Source organism: Ctenocephalides felis, unplaced genomic scaffold, assembly GCF_003426905.1.
Source record: "Ctenocephalides felis isolate EL2017-DRISC unplaced genomic scaffold, ASM342690v1 CF-g0.4_SCAFFOLD_01170, whole genome shotgun sequence".
In the NCBI taxonomy this organism is placed as follows: domain Eukaryota; kingdom Metazoa; phylum Arthropoda; class Insecta; order Siphonaptera; family Pulicidae; genus Ctenocephalides; species Ctenocephalides felis.
In genome coordinates this window covers 23,367,880-23,391,399 of record NW_020537324.1, presented here as the reverse complement: position 1 = coordinate 23,391,399, position 23,520 = coordinate 23,367,880, and positions in this window count along the sequence as shown.

Genomic DNA, 23,520 nt, shown 5'->3' with positions numbered 1-23,520 from the left:
TGTATTTTGTTAGAGTGTAGATAGAATCTTATGGATAGTAAATTATATCAATGATAAAATTACCAACATTAAAAGTGATGAAATATTCTTGTAACGAGACATCTTCAATTTCAATATTTTGTTAGCTCAGAATACTAGATATACAACAATTAATAAGAAATTAACATCTTACTGAAATTTATCTAGCATAAACTAGTCAAAAATGTTTATACTTTAAACTAGATGCACCAGTGATTAGAATGCATAATAATATAATACCTCATACAAAACAAAGTACGCCACTGACTAATTTATCTGATCTTATGTTATAAGAGAATAATGTTGTATATTCTATTTGTTGCCAAACAGTTTAGAAGGCCATAATAGACACAGAATAATATGCGCAAATACTTCGTTTTTTGATTGAAAATTCATTATCATGGTTATATTGTCGATATCTTAGATATCAGAGTCATGATCCTATAAATAGATCTATACATAAAATATGTCCATTTTAACCAGTTAACAGTGGCGCTTTAATTGAACCTTGCGCTCTAATGTGTGCCGATAGAATTGAGGTAAAATTGGATTTTGTTGAGGCACAGCATGAACATTTTCTAAATTTCTTAAAGTTTGAAAATGAACTTTTTCATAAAGTTACAATATACATAGCCAATGGTCAAAATGATTTGTTAATAACAAGTATCCTTGTTGACAAAACTGTCAATTTTTTATGACAACTATATTCGTCAATCACAGGTTTAACTGGTTAGTCATTGAGGAATACACTCGACATGGAGAAGAGGCAGAGTTTTGATCATTTATAATCATTTTGATCATTATGAGTATATTCCCTGTGCTTATGAAAAAGTGACTATTTGCTATTTTCATTAAAATTTAAAGAAAAAACACAATGCATTTTAAAATGTCAAGTTCTATTTATGACTGTATAAAATAAGTAGCTGTAAGTTTTCATGTGGGAATAATGTAATCAGTTAATTAGAACCAAAATTTAGCTTTTCAAATAACATTTTCTACGTTAAGTAAAATTCTGAGGCTTAAGATTTGATAGTAAATAAATGTTTATCAAGATTTAATGAAATTTGTTCAAGTTATTCAACAATTCTATTGACCCATATATAAATAGCCCTGTAGGTATACAATGTTATTGAATTTAATCCGTTTTTAGTTTAATACGTATGTAATATATGCTTGTATTAACAAAAAAAATGAAATACAGTAATAATTTTATTTAAATATTTTAATACACACACTAACACCCATCATGATCTCGATTTGGAAAAATCTGTGCGCACTGTTCAATGAAAGCGCCACAGTTAACTGGTTAATTGTCTATATCTATTTATTAAAATATTAATAGAAATTGAAAGCGTTCTTATGTGGATGAATTTGACTACTATTATTATTACTTCTTTTATTAATGGTTTTTAGGTATAAACGATGTATGAATGTCAGAATAGTATTTAGATTTAATACGAGAAGAAAAATGCCTGTAAGCCTATCTCGAAGTGTTAATACAGTTCTTGAATGCGGCATCTCCTTTGTTATGAGGGTTGCGGTTGGCTTGTGTACCGAGCGGGCCTCATGTTTATTATTTTGTGTGCTCTGTATATGCTATCGTTAATATACAACACACATATTATACTACACAACGGGGGCTAGATGGTATTTTACAAAGGGCTCTAAAAGGGTGGATCTCGCCCCGGGGTCAATTTGAAGATACAGATGTATTTTCAAACACTCCGTCTCGAATTAATGTGTACATTGAATATTATGTACTTTATGTAAATTAGTTAAGATGTTTGGATAACCTACTCGTCTCGTATTCAATGAAACATCATTCGGTGCCGTACGATCAGTCAATACCAATAGTAGACAAGAATTCTCCATATATAAAGGCATGAATTCTAATTATATTTGGAATCCATTAATTTTAAGTCGATGAAACATGTTGCTGGGTAATTGAGTTATTATTAGTGAATCTCACAAGGTTCAACCAAATTTAATTCGGTTTTATTCATAGTGGTTTGTTTTATATATTTATTATAGCAAAGTATACACAGTTTGATAAGATAAAATGTTAGATTATTTGATATATATTATATTAAAAAAAATTGTACGATGGGATTATTTAATATAATATTAAAGAATTTTTTACCACGAATAAACTATTTGCATTTGAACTTTAATTCTAATAATTGAACTTTTCCGATATGCGTCAACAACGAGGCTAACGTAATATTTTGTGCAATTAATTATATGAACAAAGTCATATTATGTTACCAAAGTATTATTCTATGCTACATTATCATAGTCTTTTTATAAAGTCTACGTCTATGTATGTGTATGTATTTATGTACGTATATGTGAATGTGCATATATGTGTATGTATATATTATATACATATATATATATATATATATATATATATATATGCAAGTTACGAATTAGCAGACTATATTATAAAACTGTATAAAGCCGATTGGCGTATAAATAAATAAATAAATAATGTAATATATTTCAGTTATACAAATAAACAACATTAAATTTATTTTGAATTTAAATTTTGAGTAACTTATAATTATTATTTATTATTATTATTGTTATTTTTATTTTTATTTCATTATCTTTTATTCACTTATTTAATCCTTTTATTTTTCTTTCATTTTTTCTCTTTATTTTGATTTTCAACATTCACTTTCAACTGATAGATTGTATTTATTATCTGATTGTTGAAATATACTGTGAATAATAAAGAAAATTGAGAAGCATTTACTTTTTGTTTCAAGTGCACTATAAAGAAACTGAATATTTTTGTTTTTGAAAGACTGTATAAAGATAAATGCGGTGCGTGTGTAACAAAAAAATCTTACGAATGTTGAAAACAAAAATGCAATAAATTCATGTATAAGTATTTTTATCTATACTTAAAAACTGTAAGTAATCAATCTAAAATTTAAGAAATTTGTCATTTGTCTTATTAATTTGTATCTGATACAATTTTTGCCAATTTCCATAAATAAATAAAAAACAACGAATCTTATTGTAAATGACCCTTTGCTCTTACTAAAGTCATATGAACTTCTCTATGTGTAAATAATCGACGTGATCATTAAGTAAAAACACTTTTGGTAGGCCTATATTTTAGTGTTTGCTTAGATCACAGGTTTCCAAACTTTTTTGTGTCGTGAATTGTTAGAAAAGTAGGTCTTTACAAGCTCAAACATATTGCCACCTCAAATCTACTTCTTAATTATGCTAAAACATTTTTCATAAGAAAGAACAATATTTTTATTTACTATTTAGTTTTATTTATAAATATTGTATGACTTTTTATTATAGATAGCATAAGTAAATCGATATTAGCGTTGTGTATTATGATCCGCTACCATGGATCCCCATTTTTTATTTCGTTGATCCCAATTTTTTTTGTTTGCTTATGTAGACGCTCTGGGGGTCCATGTAAACTAATTTAGGAATTACTGGTTAAACTGTAGATACCATAACTGTGCAAAGATTCATTAAATTCGATCTTAACAAAAAAAAAAAAAAACTAAGCACAATTCTAACTAATATCTTTTGAACATTTTTTGAATCTTTGAAATCTGCTTAACAGTTTTCACTATAAAATGGATCAAAGGCTCGAGCCATAGCCGCAAAAATATATCGAACGCATAATTCGAGTTTTTATCAAATAGCTTTTACATCTTACTTATATTTTTGGTGCTGCCGTTTTTGAAAAACGGTTTCCAGCTTATCCACAGATACCTTTGCACATGCTTTTTCCAATTTTGGTGCCAAATCATTCAAAATAATATGAATCCTCGAGTTGACTTCAAATTGAAAAATAAATTTTACTAGTGAACCAAAGTTTTCCTTCTTTGAAAGTTACTAGTTTTGAATATGATGATCAAAAATATTAAATAGATTACGTTCTGACAAATTTCTTAAAAGTTTTAGCTCTATTAGGCATTACCATTAATTTTTTTTTTTAAAAAAGTGTGAATTGAGTGTAGCAGAATATAACATTGATTCCTTAATTTCAAATATTTCACCATATTTATAGAGTTTTAAATATTTTATTTAAAACTGGTTTTTATCGTTCATTATTGCTTTTTTTATCACATTTCAGACAATTAAATAGATATCTTTATATTTGTGAAGCATAGTATAGTTTTATCATATTTATAATGATGTTGAATTTATTTACTTTCAGATTTCTCGCTTTGAGTGCGATATGAAAGAGCTGTTAATGGACTTACAGAACATGGAATGAAACCTTTTGTTTTAAGTCACGCAAAGATTATTGCAACTGCTGCATAAACTTGTGTGCAGAATTAATTCTGTGTGTGCAGTAATATAAACATTGTTAGCATCTACCGTAAGCTTAACAACTTATCTTAAACATGCATACAAATTATAATAACGTTGTTCGTAATCTGTTTATGTGTGCAAAAGTTAGCGCACTGGCTGTAATGTTGTTAGTGACCTATTAGTGGCGTTTTCGCGCTTTGTACGCTACTTGTAATTGTTTGACTCCACTTTCAACAGAAAAAACGCGTTAAAATATGTAACACGAAGTCAGAATGAAATGCAATTAAATGCACTGTGCCAATGTGCGCAATTAACTAAAAGTGGGTTCACAGTGCGCTAGTTGAAACAATTCGTGATACAATGTTCTTTTTTCTAATGATTCAACAAAATAACTATTACCATTCGGGTAAAATGAATGTGAAGTGAAGTAGTTCAGTTTGTAGTAATAATTCTTGTGGTGTTAGTTGTTAGTTGCTAGTGTGGTGCCCAATTTTTCGAAAATGAAAAGGATGGAGACTCGGCTGTTCAGGAAGTTCGTGCTTGCTGCTGTCATCCTGCTTGTCTTCATGGAGGAACTACCTAAAGGTTTGTGATGCATGTAAAAAGAATACTAGCTGTAAGTGGAATTCTGTCTTAAGGCAATTAAGGCATCGTGCCTTAAGGCAAATTGCTGGAACTTCCCGTACCAAAAATTATTATTTTTTTAAAAACGTTTGACATTTTTAAAACAAATTTACTTCGAAAAAATAAGATTTTTGAGAAACTATAAATTAAACAAAAAATTACTTTTTTTTTAAAAAAAATTTTTTTCAAAAAAAAATCTTTTTTTTTTTTTTAAATTTTTTTTGGAAAAAATAATGTTTTCTTCTTTATTTTGGCATATTTTGGAAGATCTTTTTTCAAAGCAATCGTACTGCTTTAACTGCATAGAGACAAAATGTCAAAGCGCGTAAGCGGCGCGTCGCCGTCTAACGAATAAATATTGGTACGGAACCCATAGGAATGCAAACAAAATTTATACTTATTGTTAAAATCTCTATAAAATATCTGATGATTTGTTGTGCATATGTCTAATGATCATTTTTGACCGCCAAATGGCATTTTTTTTTTACTTTTTTCGTTAGATCTCCGAAACCGCTAGACCTGCCCTCATGAAAATTTGATCAATTCTTTATCTTGTCAATACAAGTCAAATGTTTTTTGAACTATTAAAATCGGACGCTCCGTTCTCTTAAAAACTGAGTTACCGTTTTCGGCACTTTTTGCCCCGTATCTTTGGAACGGCTGGACCTGCCTTCGCCAAAAACTAATCAGCACGTCTCCTTATCAATACGAATCGAATGTTTTTTGAATTATTCAAATCGGTTGATCCGTGTTCCCGAAATCGTCGACGAAAATTTGTATCCGCACATACATACACACACGTACATACATACATACACACACACACACACACACACACACACACACACACACTCACACACACATACATCCATTTTTTCTAAGGTATGCCAAAATGTTAAGAAACCTCTGAAACGTAAAGATATATAAAAATTTTCATTTTCGATTTTTTTGCGATTACTATAACTTACCCTACGGGAAGTTAATTATTAGATACATATTACATATTTTTACTATACTAACTATAACGATTTCTTACAAAAATGTTAATTAATATGATATGTGTTATCCATGATCAATACAATTATGATAAATATAAAAAAACGTACAAAAATGATTATATTAACAAAATAAGATGAAAATGAATAATAACCATTGTGAATTATTTACTGATTTAAAAATTAACGATCTCATCTGCTCTTAGTGATTGATAAAACATCAAGCACCAATTGATAATTCTCTTCACTTGTTTATAACATACTTTTAATAAATAAATAATCATCCAAAAAACGTAATAAAATGATCAATGAAAAGAAAACGCACTTCTCTTGTTCATTTACAATCTTTGGCTGCTGCATTTTCCGTTATTTTCATCACCATGGAAATTATGAATATACTGATTTTAGCATTCCTATTGATTTTTATGTAATATTATCGATTGAATTAAATTTATACTCATTCCGATCACAAATTCGAATTTCCAGTACTGCTATAGATCTTTTCATCCATGATCTATTCCTTTATTAGAAATTAAAATCCAAACAACTTTTACTCGTTTAAATCAATTAAATTGCTAACGAAGACCCAATATCAAATTGATTTAATAAATCATTTATATTGTATTTGGGCATATCTGGTATAGAAAACCGAATTATTTTACACACTATACTAATTCATAATTTGAAATTTTAATTACTGCTACAGATGTTCTTCATCCATGAAATATTCCTTCATTAGGAATTAAAATTCAACCAACTTTTGGTATTTAAATCAATTAAATTCAAGTTCAATAAATTGTCCAGGATTATATGTTAAATATCAAATTATTTTAATTAATCGTCCAATCGGTTTTGGACATTTGAGTTGGTTTGGCTTTTTTTTTGACAAGTGTTAGACAAATTTATTCTATTATACAATTTAGATTATAATTTAGTTATTATAAACAAAAACATTTAAAACTAAAACAACTGAAATAATTCACGATTACAAAAATTTGATGTAAATGATCAGGAGTTGCTTTGATTTCAATTTCTCTACAAGAATAGTTCATGGATGAAGAAAATCTGTAGCAACAATTCAAATTCGAATTAGCGAATGGCCAAAATAGAATAATGCTAATATCTACATTTAATTATCTAAATGAGTTTAAATTTATTATATATGCTGGCATTATATGGAATTAATAAGAAAATGTCAATTAAAACTAGTATATTATAATCTTACATTGTGAAGGATTAAATGGGTTAGGACACTCATTCTCGGGGTGCACTAAGGATTGCTCAACCTTTTAGGCGATAACGCCTATTGTTGTTACAAATTAATGCCAAACATAATTTTCCTCCGACATAAAGAGACATAGAAAGCAACCTTTAATCTAGCTTTGATTTAAACTTTAAGTGGTAATAAAACCAATATGGACTTATGGCATACAATTGTGAGGCTGCACGAGCAAATCCAACATTGTGATAACGTCTAAAATATTAAGATAGATTGCTAATGCTCCATAGTTCGTAAGCAATAAAACCTTACAGGACTACCTTCATATTGAATTTATAAACAGAGTTTCAAAAATCAACTGTGCCAAATATTTTCATAAAATAAAACATCATTCAAACTCTATAGTCACTCAACTTCTTGAGACACAAATTTCAAAAAGACTGAAATAGAAACCGCTCAATGATCATATTCACTACCTTAAGCACTATCATATTTTTGCATATATGAACAGTATTCGTGATTTCACTTAATGGAGTGATTCTCCAAATATGGATATAATAATTATCACATTAATTGTGCATGATATAGGCCAAATAGCTCATAAAATTGTACTGTATCCTGATTGCTATTGAAAATAAAAAGAAAACTTTGATTTCATTTGATATAAATTTTTGTATGACTTATTTCTACTGAAAGATAATTGTAGGAAGTCAGAGACAGCTTGTGGAACCCCCTTGTGCTTATGTACACAAATGATGGTCAATTTCGTATAAAGTTTTGTGTTATCTACTTTCTCAGTGAAAGTTTATGTTCCTAGAAATACGCAGCTTTACTTTGATTGGGTACTAATTAGTTTCAAGTTTATTACCTGCATCGGAAAATTAAAATCTTATATGTTTACTGTAATGTTATACCATAGGTACTCTTCCATTTTATTTTTATTAAAGAACTTACGTTACCATTTTGATTTGGTACGAAATTCCGCGTGACCTTCTTCCTCGGCGTAAGTGTTTATTGAAAAAAAATTAGTTCGAGTTTTATCGGTCATAAACATTGGTCCCACTCCGTTGGGTCGGGGTCCGCCTCGGCAAACGCAACGGCTTGCGTGTTCCGCGTACTTTCTAATTTTCTTGGGATCGACCGGCTAATCGCTTTCCAACCGCCATCTTGATTGTATGTGCCGAGCATACTAAAGCGATAGGTTTTACGCCCAAATGTACTTACGGTAGAGAGCACATTAACATTTCTTGCTAATAATTCAGACGTAATATATGATATAGGTATTGCGACCACTATGCTACGGAACATGGCCTGTTCGACCCATATTAAATGGATACTTGTGAGATTACAGGAATTTTCAATCTTTCTTTATCATAGCTATATAATATTAAAATTTCAACCTATATTGAACAGGGGAGTTGCAGTAATATTGAATTTTCGACCTATATTTAGTGGAGAAGTCACAGTAATTTTATTTGTAAGATTACAAGATTTTTAGGTTTTCTACTATGGCTTTATATGAGAACTTGCCTGCACACTTTAGTATATTTTATACCAAAAGCTTTTTAAAATCAAAACCAATTAAATTCTTTGTTGAACAAGTAGTCTCAATTCCTGTAAACTTGGAGCAATTGTCATTAATTTTAACTATGGTCCTAGAAATCCAAAGTTTAAATGAATAAAATGAGTAAAAGTTAATCACAATAATTGGAAAATTGTTACCAAGGTTCTTGGCTGCACTTGAAAGTTAATAATTTTACTATGAAATATTTACTAAAAATCTTTTTTTTATAATTTCCAGTGGAATAAGTTATGATAATCGTCTAAAAATCAAAAACAAAAGTTTGCATATAATCTACGTTTTTGTCGTATATCAGAATAAATGCATGTTTGTATGTGTGTGTAGAATGTGTTGTATATGTTTTATATGGATACAATTTTTTGTCCACGATTTTGGGCGCACTGATAATCCGATTAGATTGATTCAAAATACATTCGAATCGTATTAATGGCGAGAGGTGCTGGTTAGTTTGTGGCAAAAACAGGTTCTCCCGTTTAGGTGCATTGGATTCGAATGGTTCAAAAAACATGTTGCTTGTATTGGCAGTGTGAAGAAACAATTAGTCTTTGCAAAGGCATTTTTTTAAATATCAAAGATGATTCGGATTTTAATTTCAATTCTAGTTAAAATTCTTTCTTAAAAATTCACTAATATACTTTAAATAAATAATTTTAACTTTGCAATTCAATTCAAAGTTTTATTTATTAATTTTACTTTTTATGTTAACATCTATAAGCAAGTCTCCATCCACTTCTTAAGCTCCTATATTTTATCTATAAAATACGAATAATGAAAGTTACAGTATTTATAATAATCTATTTCAAATCATTTAAAATTTTTCGAATATTTTATTACGAAACAGTAAGTACTTTAAACTAGTTGTAATTTCATTAATATTAGTTCAGATCAGGGTTGGGTAAGAGGTAAACTCCCTTTTTGACTTAAAGTTCTGGACATATATATGTGCATTTTCGCAAATTAATTGCTTCATCATTTGTCACTCTGCATTTAATTATTGAAAATTCTATATTGTTTTTAATTCTAATTATCAAATTGTAATTATTGCTTCATGAGAAGCTCAATTCTTAATTTTGAATAAACAATTTTCGATTATGATTGAATAATCTTGAAAAATTGTGTATAAAAAATACTTGGGCTTTTCTTTGAAATGGTTAATATATAATATAATAATAGATTATAAATGCAATTAGTATGATATTCAAACATAAAATATCATTAGCATACATATTTATAAAAGGTACATTATTTAAATAGGTTTCTAAACTAACATCTATAATTTTTATTTAATTACTAGGTTTCAGCCAAATTATATATTTTTTGGCAATACTTTAAACAAAATGTGATCTAATAAATTAAATCATTGTTCAACCATAAGCTTAGAAAATATGAAAATATTAAAATTCGAATACAAAGCATCTCATTGTCTGTAAATATTCTGATATATTTTTATGCAATGTTGCAATTACGAATTTATTCAAAATCACGTATGATATATCATATGTAAGCTTTTAAAATCTGTTTTACATTCAGTATTACATATTCCAGATAGTGCTTTATATCCACTTGAGCTTCGGTACTGTTTAAATAAATTAATACTCCCATTCATTTTCTATTGATGATTCTCGGAGCTTCATTCCGGCTACGCTATAAACTCTCCACCGTTCACGTTTGTGAGACCTGCAAGGAGAAAAAAGTTTTCCATTTTATTCATCGGTTGAATTAAATACGGTTTCTCGGAAACGAGTGACTGATGATCTTTTATTTATTGTTGAATTTCATAAAATTTCCGTGTGTTTGCGCAAAATTACGCAAAGCCTCAGGGCTTGAATAAAAATTGAAGAGCGTTGCAAATGGAATAGAATTGGCCGCTGGCTTTTGGTATTATTCTTTGATGTAGGTCAAAGAAAGAAGGGAAAATTGCCTTGTTTTGACATATACAAATAAAGCGCCACATTTACACTTACATAACTGAGCACGATTCCAAATCCAATATGGGAAAGAACTCCATTTTATATGAATTAAATTGATTTGTTTGCGCCATATATTATGTGAGTACGTAATGCTTTTCGAATAAGTGTGAGTATAAAAATATTCAAGTGCTCTTAAGAATTATTATTACATTATTGTTATACCTACTAACTTCAGTTAACATTTCTTCAATTTTACGAATTTTTTTAGGCACTCTATGCCCAATACCAATCTGAACTAGTTCACTTTTATTCACACAATAGTTTCAAAAAAATTTTGATTTTCAATTTCTTTATAGTATTTCTTCATTTGTAAGTTTTCTAGTTGGATTTCTTTCCTTCTTTCAGTATTGAATTTGAAACGTAAAATATTGTATGAAAAATATAACTATATCTAAATGTAACCTGAAAATTATATTTACCTCAAAGTTCAAACAAATTTTCTTAACGTTGCTTAAGTTGGTTCAAAAGTTTTCATAATATTTTTTTAATTAGTGGTAAAATCAAAATTAGATAAAGACATCATGCCACAAGGTTTATGTGTAATAGTACACTTAAACATTAAAAATTACCAATGTTTTATTTATAAGTCATGAAGCATTTCAATGTGAGTATACAAAATAGTTTGGATGAAGTACAAATATCTATAAAATTAAAGTACTTGGCATGTGAAAATACATTTTATTACAATACAATCTAAAAAATTTATATTGATATTGCTTTACCTATATGCATATAAGTTATCCATTCCATATTCACTTCTCCAATTGCATTTTAATAAAATAGACTGTAATTGGAGGAAAAATTCAAGATCATTACCATAATAACATAGCTCTAGTGCTTACTTATTATTTTGATTAACTTTTGAATATAGAGTAGTTTTTGTCATTAAGACATCACATATTGGGATGTATCGAATTGTCAAAATAAATAGTTTTATTATCTTTCCAAAAGAAAACTTTGTTTTTGCCAAAAAACTCAATTTGCTAATTTAATATTTTCTCAAGGTTTCAAGGCAATATAAAAAATTTGAAACGTAAATTGGGCAGTGCATGTGTGTGTGTAATTCTATGCGGGCCAAAATTTGTTCTTCCGTCATCGTTTTCTTAATTCTCTCAAAAACTATGTAAAAAATTTAAATATATTGGTAAAATTCTATAAGATTTGTGTTAATTAGTTATGCGAGATGATCAGTTGAGCAGTTTGTTTTCAATTAAGTTCAATTTCAGATAAGTGCAAAATTTGTTGTCTATTTTTAACAAAAAGTCTTGAACCGAGTTAGAAAATTTAAAATTAGTAATTACTTGATCAATTTTATCGAGCCGTTTCTGGCCCTTTCAAAATATTTACTTCGTGTTATTGATATAAAATATTACAGGCGTACGAAAAGCAGTTTTATTCCTCAAAGTTTACTAGAATTTGACATTTTTAAGCAAAGCTCAATTTTTTTTAAGAAATTTATGTTTTTGTTATTTATATGTGAGAATCATTAAGCACTCTTTAATAATATTTTGATTATTTGATTTGTATCAGTGTCAAAAACATGGTGAATGAAAAATCATTCGATATATTGCTATATTAGAATCAAATTACTTATTTATTTGTTAAAGTTTTCTTATTATTATTTTGCTAAACTACAGTTGCTGGTTCTTGTAATATAAGAATATTATTAAAATCCGAGGGTTTATTCATATTAGTTTCCTTCCGCAAACTTTATTATAATATCTACAAGACATACTATAAATTCTTGGCCGCTTAGATTTTATGTCCGCAATATGGGGAGTGAATAATACAGAAGAAGGCCTAATGCTACAACTCCTTATAACATTTAGTAAGAATCCTCGGGTCAAGGATAAACTAAGACGTATTCTGTAAGAACATATCAAAGAAAAAACGATGCTAAACCTTAGGCTAAAGCTACCCTTTCAGATATCAAGAAACATGACCCGGGGTGAGACTTATGTATTTAAACTCCCACACTTTTCAAACGCCGGACGACTTTGTTCTTTGTTTCTAACGTTTTTATGAAACGATAATTGGTTTAAAATATCTCATTAAAAGTTAGACAGCTATTATAATATACACACAACTATACATACATACAAAAATATCATATATATTCTTTGCGAAACGCATCTTCTTCAAGCTGATTTCTCTGTGCTTAATTTATTAAATCAGATATTATATATTTAATTTTTAAGAACTAATTTTTTTCTCAAACCATTATAAAATTTTTTTGCACTTCTAACTTTTTCAATTATTCAAAAATTGAATGCTTTATTTATTTCAAACATTAAAATTCAAATGGTACATTAACTAACTAGTGGTGTATGGCGTAACTAGTGGTGCATTTAGAAAAATTGTTGAAACTTTCCTCACCGTAATTTAAATTTTCTGAAAGTTCAGAAAAGGAAAAGTAGATTTTTTTGAGAATTATTTGTTTTTTTCAAAAATTAAAAAAAAATTAAAAGTTTGACTATTTTGAATTTAGATATTTTTGAAAACTTAGAATTTTTTTGAAAACTTGTCATTTAAAAAATTTAAAATTTATTACATTTTTTTCATTTTGATAATTATGAGTACGTTTGAAAATTTTTAATACCCGCTTGATGCCAGATTATCGGAAATATTTCCAATGTGATTCAAAAACTACTTGATATATGTTGGTCTCTATTATTTATTGGCCTTTGCATACGGCACAAAGGTATTTATTAATTTATTTTGGAACTTCTGAAATACATTGAAAAATGCTGTAAATTAAAAATGAGATTTTGAGAATTTATCAATAGTTTTACAAAATTTAATAAAGACAATCATTCTCTAAAAATGAATTTCCTTTTTTTTTAAATAAGAATTACGCAATATATTTCTACCTAATGCAATGATTAAATAATTGTTTTAATATATTCCAATACAATTCCAAAATTATTAATATAATTTGCAATATTTTTTAATAATTTAAAGTGATGTGCTTAATTTATTTCACATTTTATACTTTTTATATTTAAAACATTATGAGTTTGCATGTTTGTTGTAGTCACATAATTTCGTTTTATGTATATTAAGAATTTTTTTTTTAAATATTTGCGGAACAAATAATGCTTTCAAATTAGATATCTTGTAGATTAGTGAACTTTTTTTGATTGAATAATGATTTTTACAACTGTCCCAAAACGGAAAGTTAGTAATCATTTGGTAAAAAACTAAAACCTTAGAAAAAATACAAATCTTTCGACAATTTCAAGTGATTAGTAGAAGATAGTACATATTAAATTTAATGACTATTGTAGAAGAAACTCTTAATTAGTAAACTTAATTCTTATAAATGATACATATGAAAAAATTGCATATGTTTTATGAATTATTCTAAAATATGTGTATTGCTCGTTACTTGATATTAAAATAAACACTAAAATTTACGAAAATATTATGCTGTTTTCGGTAGATTTTCATATAAATATGAAATACGCGTACACGTTAGTAAATACATACATATCAAACGAATTAGAAACGTAAATGTTTTACTGATTTTTAAATCAGTAGCTTTGAATTTTGAACGCAATAATATTTTTCATACTTCTATCAAGTACAAATCTCTTTTATACTTTGTTTTTATATACTGACCGTATTGGCATGTTCATCGATATACATCAAACAAAACATGAAATAAAAATATACATGTAGTGCTCTGTGAATTGAGGATATATATTTTTTCAAACTGCGATTGTTTTTGGCTTGCACATAAATATTTATATATACAAAAGTTATTACGAAAAAAATCGAGTCCATAGGAAATACAATCTCGTTCAACATAACTAAAAATAAGAAAATATAGCTTGGATCATGGATATTAATATTAAATTATAACTTCAATAACAGTTTTTTTGAATACAATTTGAATAAGGGGTTCCATTAACAGATCAACACTTGCAAGCATTTTAAGAATAACTGCTGTTTTTGAGAAGATATTCCCGTAAAAGTAAATTTTTGTATTATTTCAGATATATAATTTCCTTTCGGGTTGCTCAAATGTTTCTGCCTGTAAAGGTACTGATTTTTGTATAGAGGAATCTCGGATCAACAGATGGTATTTTGTTTTTTAGAGATATTATAACCAGTCCTAATCGTTTTCAGTTATCTTCTATAAATTGACTATCAGTGAGGTAGCATTTTAATTAAATATGAACCATAATATATTTATTATGGAAAAGTTCAACCTATTATCAAAATCATTTTGAGGATCTAGTATTCTTTTTTAGCTCTGTAATGGCTACGATATAGTACTATATCATTTTGGAAATTGTATAAGTATTTAATTTTGGCCCAAATCGAACAAATATGAATAATTAATCAAAACTCTACCAAACATCTGATCATTGCAATAAAATAGATCGAAATCACTAGTACTTGCATAAATTTATAGATTGTATTATATTATTATACTATGTATTGTAATAACTTCAAAAAACAATGATTTAGTCTCAAAAAAGCATAACATAATAAACAATTTTTAAATGAGTTTACTGTGTAATTTTCTCCATATATAATATTTTGTTCATATTTTACTTATTAACCCTCCCGACTCGGAGGAAAAATTCATATAAATCTCGGAATTTGCGAGTGGAAAGGGTTAAAACAGAATTAGTCATAATACAATATAAAAGCTTCATATCTATTTCCTCAATCAGTAAAATATACTGAAAAGTTATTCTAAATATTTACCAAGCATCTGGAATTTTCTTTAGTCTTAATATTGCGTGGTCTTTCATGGGCCAAATTTGTCGCCAGTGAACTTGTTTTTGTTTGTATATAACAATAATCGTATGTATTGTTATAAACCAAATGGTTGATATGAAAGTTGAGTTAAAAATAAAGTAACTATATGTCCCAAATTTCCAACTTGTGTCCTGGGTTTTTCTAAAAGCAATATTTGGCCCGGATTTAGATCTTTTGTCTCAAACTGTCCCGGATTTTAGAAAATTAATAGGTGAATTAACAAATTATGAAAACATTCGAGCAACTGCTATTTTTTGTGAATTAATTATGAAGCAAATTAAATTAAACTTTATACAAGACTCAAAAGCGCAAGAAACATATAGATCGAAGAATTTAAGATATAATATCAAACATAAAAAAGTATTACTTATAATGGAATAATAAAGTTCTTACTGAAAGTCCGCAATTCTGTATAAAAAATATTCATATACAAAAAAAACTGTGTTTTATTGTATCTTTAATTAGAATTTAGTTATTTTAAAGACCCTTCCACTCTTTCCTGGATTAGCGTAACTAAAAATTGCCTTAAAAAAATATGGTCACCGTTAGGACTCTAGCAATTCTCTAGACACAAAGCCACCGAGTAAAATTTCTCACTCTTTGTTATTTTTAAAATAAATTCTTTCTCTACTTTCATGACCTTTCGTATATTTACAAAAGCGATGTATCCATCTCTTTAATCAGTAGAATGTTCAGAAAGGATGATCCAAAACATTTATTCGGCCGCAATAATTTTATGGTCTGTAAATTGTGGTGTGTTTATCCCAACTTTATCTCGACTTGAACTCGTCGGTAACAAGACGGGGTTTTGTTCGCTGAACATTCAGGTAAGCGGCTGCGAATGAGTTATTTGTCTGGAGCTTAGAAAAGTTCAGTTTGTTGCATGTAAAGTTAATTAAATATGAAATGTTCATCACGAGATACATTAATATTGCTAAAATATAAACACGCACATTTCGAATTATATGTGCACAAGATTATTTAGTAGACTCACTATCCCAGACTTTAGTGAAAAATATCAATTCTTGGTTAGAAATTGATCTTATATTGATAAGATTGTTTTTTATTTAGATTTATAAACATGTATTTCGTCGAATAAGCTGAATTACAGTATATAATTTTAAAATATTGGTTTATTACCCAAAAGTATTACACTCTCACAATATTATATTAAAAAAAAGATTAACATTTCCCAAAAAAGACCACTTTTCAATGATTTCAGAAGTTATAAGATATTATCATAACTCACTTACAAAAAAGAATTACAACAAACATTGTGTTCACATGTAATAATAAACGATCTGAATATTTTATATATCGAGGAAGTAATGAGAAACTTCAGTGTCCACCACTTTCAAAAACTAGAAGCCCATCCAAATAAAATAGTTGCACAACTACTTGAGATACCACATTCCAGGAGACTCAAGCGTAAATCACCAATGGATAATATCCTAATCTAGCAAATTGTTTAATGGAACAATTTCTATATTTTTTTGAGTAATCATCAAAATATGTTAGTTAATTTAATGTTTTTTTTGTAGTATTATTATACTATTTTATTATTTACTATTATTATATATTATTATTATTATTATTATTATTATTATTATTATTAGTTACTATTCTTATGTTATCTTTATTTATTCTTATTTAGTTTATTCTTTTTAGTTTGTATATATATAAGCAATGCAGTTCATGGAATATAAGTACTGTTTTGATTGCTGTAAAATAATAAATGAATAAAAAAAATACATAATAATAAAGTATTATGATCCTATAGCTGCTAGTGTTCGATCAGTATATAGTTGTAATATATTGATACGAATGATATTCGCCTCTTAGCTTGAACAAATAATGTTTAATTTTATTTATCTTCTGTCAATATATAATTATTTTGAAGAAAAAATTCAATTCTTTATAATTTTGAAAAAGTTATATCTGTTACTAAGCCAAACTTCTTTCTAACAAAAAAGAGTGCGCGTAAGGTTCACACGCGATTGAAGTAAAACTTATTTGCTACTGTACAAGATGGAATTTAAGTAAAAATAAATACATAATTAACAATTTTGAATAATGTTTATTAGTAATATGGTAACACTCGTGATGCACATATTTATTAGTGTCAACCATTATACACATTTATGTAATGATAAATTATAAATAATATATTTATAATAGCTTTAAAAATATGTATAATATTTAAAACCAGTAATGTAATTAAAGTCATACTTCAAATATGACTTGATCGGTTTGTCATTGTAATTATCATTTACGACTTGAATCTTCGTTAGAGAAATGAAGTAATTGCTGATTAATAAATTCCATGATATTCGTTTACGCAGTGGATTATGTTAAACAACGCTCAAACAAATATTGTTTTCGCAACTTCGCTCAACAAGTAACTGTGTTTGAATATTTTTATGTATCTAAAATTAACATACATTCATTGACTGCTTGTATTTTTTCACTTTTTTGCGATTTAATTTCATTCTTTGAACAGCTGTGATATTTGTCTTGCGTAAAACATATTTTCCATTTTAATATCTTCAAAGATTTATAGAAACTACGAATAATAATAAACGGGGTAAAATATTCTTTTGATTCAGGCATTTCATTAAATCAAAATTTGTATACGATGTAACTTTAAAATGTTTATTTATCTATGCCGATTTCCTTGCAGATATCGGTATGCATACAAACGTTGACGCCCCCGGCACGAATACAACGCCAAGTCTCTATTCATATACGCGACGACTAATCACAATCGATCCGTATAGAAATGATATCTTTGAGAGCGAATGACGAATCATTGGCACTCAACTCTTATCTTATCTGTCGTAACGCACTTCCGTTGCAATTGTACGGATTGACACCCTAGTCGTGCCTCAAAAAGTTTTACTTTATAAATTTTAGTAATGCCGACAATAAGTCTTACTCCATTCTATCTCTCAAGTATCTGTTCAATTGTATATTATTAAATATTTATTGATCATGAATTTATTACCACGATCCATAGCAATTGAACCGTGAATCGAATTTATGAATAAATAATCATGGGTATTGTCTATTGCAGTAAATTAGGTGTACATACATGCCTATATGTATTTCGATCCGAACATTTCAAATTACGCGACATGTTTCATGTTGCTAATACATACACATCGGTAATTTTAATCTGCGCTGTGAAACAGTTTAATTCGTTCAATGAATATCGTCAAATAAATAATAGAGAAAATAAATGATGAAATATTTCAAAAAATAATTGCATTCATTTCTGAAGAATTATGAGCTTGATTGTGAATGAACAATTTCACCGCTTGCAGGCAAAAGCATTTTGCTGAATGTGTTGATCGGATTGGCTACGTGATAAATGTTTAATATAGCCGCTTTATTTATTTTGCATGGATTATTGAACGTTGGGAATACACTGATTGTCAAAAATTGTATTCTCTCAAAATAATTTTAGTGAATTAATAATTATCTAAAAAATTGCAGTGAGAATTACACACACGAGCATATACAAATATTATTATTACATTTTATTATGATAACCTTGGACTTAGTGTTTTAATAACATTTTTATTAAATTAATTGTTTTCAAATATTTCTACGTTTTGAGGTGTTTGCATATCCTCTTCAACAAATAAAATGAACCAAATTGTTCTATAAATTTCCTAAGTCATTCGTTACAAAAATATCTTTACCAGAAGTGACAATGCTGTACGAGTCAGCAAGCCGCCCAAATATTTAACCAATGAAATAATTGAACAATTTTTATTCATTATCAATAAAAATATTTTGCAACTATGAATTCAATTTCTTAAAAACTAATTTACTCTACAATATTGAAGCAATACTCGAAGTGTCGTCTATAGATAACACTCGTGGGAACAAAGCGGTTGTTGCGTTTTAAAGTTTAATATTCAAATATTGAAATAATTTGCTTTTTGCATTCAAAATATTATCCCAAAGAAATGACTAAGAATCGATAATTTTTTGGAATAATGTATATTGTTGCATATATATTGAACAACTAATGAGTAGATGTTGGTATTTTTATATTAGTAGTATTTGTACTATGTTGTGCTTAAATAAAAAAATCAGTTGTTGTACTTTTTTTGTTAATATTGATTGATAAAATGGCATATCTAAAACTATTCAAGAGAATTTAAAACATAGTTTAACTATCAATAAAAACTGTACTAGTCTCATTTGACATTGTTATGTAAGAAACAGGAGAAATATAACCCATCTTACAAATAGCATATAAGAATACTCTTAGTCATTGAAACTGTAATAAAAAGCTTAATTTTTGATTATCGAAGTTCGATATTCTAAATATTAGTTTAATTAGCTAATATGGAAATCGAAGGCTTGAATAAATAATGAGTTACGACAAAATCTTTGGAATAAAACTAAATTCCAAAAGTGAAAATTGAAATTCTACAGGCCATAATTAGAATTTGCACTTCATATCTACTATTCATTACTATATAAATAATACTTGTATTTACAATTTTCTATTTTTTAATGGATTTGCAAAGATATTTTGTATTCGCATGCACATGACCATTTAAGCTGCTCATCAAAATGCATGTTTGTCTTCCAACGTAATAAAATATGTAAAAGTTCGATATTTTGGAATAAAAACACTGGCATGCTTTCAGCAAAAAAGCGGGCATGCATAATTTGGTTTATAAATTTTTAATTTCTATGTGCAACCGAGAAGATTGTATATAAAACTGAAGTAAGCTATATATAAGTAGTTTATATTAGAGAAATGAATTATAACACAAATCTAGAAAATTTATGGTTTGCTTAATGTGAAATATTATTGAAAAATATATTTAATGTGAATCTTATCTAATTTAATCTATTTAAAGTTACATACAAAAGTTAATATAATAATTGTGATAAGCTGATTTTCATGAACAATTAATTAAAAGGTACGATCGATTCATTCATGTATGAATCATATTCTGAATAAATCTGAAATATTCTATAATAAATAATTAACAGTTTTTTTAAAGACTTAGATACTAGCTAGCATTAGTTACATATGTGAGAAAATAAGTTACAGTATTTCATTGATTTTATAAATGAAACTAATGGTTTACAATATAAATTGACATTTACGTATCTAATTTTTAAGAACCTAATAGTTGCCAGATAGTATCTGATTTTTATTAAAGTTTGTACTCATAATGATGATGTATAATGCAACAATGCCTATGAAAAATAAGATCTATAATCTCAAGTATAAACCTTGTATCACTTGATATCCAGCTAAGCGAACGACGTCGCGTCAAGCTATTGACAGTCTTTGCTTCAAAATACATATTAATGCCAATTAATATATTGCTGTAAATAATTTTTATTACTAAACTGTGCTATTTTTTTGATATATAGCATATGAGTTAGTTATAAAAGATAATTTATTAATATTGCATTATAATAGGTATATCTTGAGGATTTGATTCTGCAAAAATTTTGAATACTATGAACTAATTTTTGTTACAATAGAAAAGAGAATTACTTGTTTTTCACTATTACTACTAAATAAATATAATTTATTTTACCAAAAATATTTTATTCAAAAACTAAATGTTACAAATTCAACTCACGCCAGACAAATACAAAATACTTTATTTCCAATATTCCCTGTGATTAAAATAATCCAATTTTCCAACTGAATTTTCCACATACACAGTAATAGAGAATTTCATTCGAAACGGGTCATTTGTACCATCATTATTTGAGAAACACATTATCATGCCCAACTGCAATACTGTTTAATCGCATTATATAATTCAATCGATTGTCATACACAATTGCGCAGAGCAAATGCACGTAATCCTATTACGTTTTGTAATTATTGTTATTAATTATATTTATTATATAATCACTAGCATCCATCGTTGTCTATGCCAAAAATCATAATTCTATGTAATCGACACAATAATTTTCAGAATTATTGAAGTTGTAAAGCTGCCGGTTTTTCATTAGCTTTGAATAAAATTCTATGAGGTGATTGGGTTTCGACGTCAATAGGGATTACAAATTTGAATAACTACCACAAATATTATTTGAATATATTTTTATTATGGTTCATTTGTAATATCATTATAAAATTAATTTTGATATGTAGAATGTATATGCAGTATACAAAATATTGCAAATAAAATATTTTTAATTTGTCTGATTCGACGTTAACCTAAACGTTCCAATTTGCTGATATTTTATTATGTAATAGGTGCAAACATATATGAAAATAAAAAATAGCGTTTCGTTTGTTTGTTTATCATATAATAGATTCATTTATTCATAACATCATATTATTCATGAACTTCTTAAGAATAAATAGACAAAATAAACATGACTTATATGAGTAATAAAATTAACGTCATGATATATAATATATAATAGCTGCTCTATAATTTGATTGGAGTATAAAAAATGTTGCTTTACCGCATTTGTGATTTTTTATATTTGCAAAAAATGAAATAGGTTCTCAATTACATTTCTTATATAAAAATACTAGTAATTTTCAATAATTCATTTAAATATCAATGCGATATGTAAGTAGAACAATATTAAATTTTAAAATATTACTATATAGGACAAATTTTAATCCTGCATTAGATCTTTTGAATGTGGCATTATTTTATATGCTTATTCATAAAGTTTTGATGATCATATTTTGTAATTGTTGATAATACTGAAATCAAGAATATTGATAATTTATTTCGAAGCAATAGTTAGAAACAAAAATATGTTAAATGAGTTTGTAATTGACTCATTTCCAAATACATTAGTCCGTTGAAAAAAAAAATTACTAATACATATTATGAGGAACTGCTAACTGAGTTAATAGGTAGCAAGTTTTAGCAGTTGCGGTAAAACAAAACTATTTTTGAATAAACGTATTTGATATGAAAATATAACTACTAATTACTGCCAGATCTGCCAAATTTAATAAACCTAATTATTTTAATAGTACAATTTATCAACATCTACTTCTCTTAAGTTCCTGAGTTCAAAATCCCATTATAAGAGAAGGTCCTCTAGTTTTACTTTCTTTAAAGTATCAATGTTACATAAATACCTGAAACTACTCTTGTTCCTATATGCTTCTATATCAAGTAGATATATTCCACTTTGATAAAAGAGAATTTGATACTGAAGTGTCATTTTTAACTTATTACAATTACCTCAAATAACACCCATGCTTTGTTGGGTTCTCACCTAAAATTTGCAAATAAAATTCACCTTACGCTGTCGTTTTAGAAAATCTGTTATTTTTATCAATTTATTATATTCGTTTATTGAAAGTTAAAAGAAAATTAAAATTGAGTTATATGCTCAATTACTAAAAATTGTATAAATGTTTCACACATAAAATCTAACTTCTCGCATATTTTATTATGACACATTATAAAGATACACTTATGATATGATTATTTTTGGACGTTTGTAAAGGTTAGGTTTCCTGATACCTGACTGCACAGCAGTTACTTAGCATTTTTACAGTTTTTGGTACCATTTTATATGAAAAACACGTAACTATCTATTTTACGGCAGTATTGGCCCATTTATATTTTACGGCCATAAGGACTTGCGTTGGATCACCTTTTATCAATCATTGATGTGACTGAATTACTTTAAATTCTAACATTTGATGGGAAAAAAAAACTCTAAACTTTGATGATGCTTGACAATGTTCTAAATTAATGATATTCATTTAGCTAAACTCCACCTCGATTCAGGGAAGAATAGTGTGAGATTTTCTATTGTTATTTCACAACGCATTGCCTGAAATGGTCTATTTTCAACTAAAAATTTATCTCAATTTTCAAGTAAAAATTGACATGTCTAGAGCGTTCCCTGCTCACACAAGGCAGTGCGCTCATCAGTTACGTTATGTTGACCTACAATATAATTGATATTTACATCCTTTATCTTTAATTGTAAGAAAAGAAAATTACTTTTCACATAACTCTATAATACTCGAAGATATTCAAAACTAATCATTGTAGATTGAAA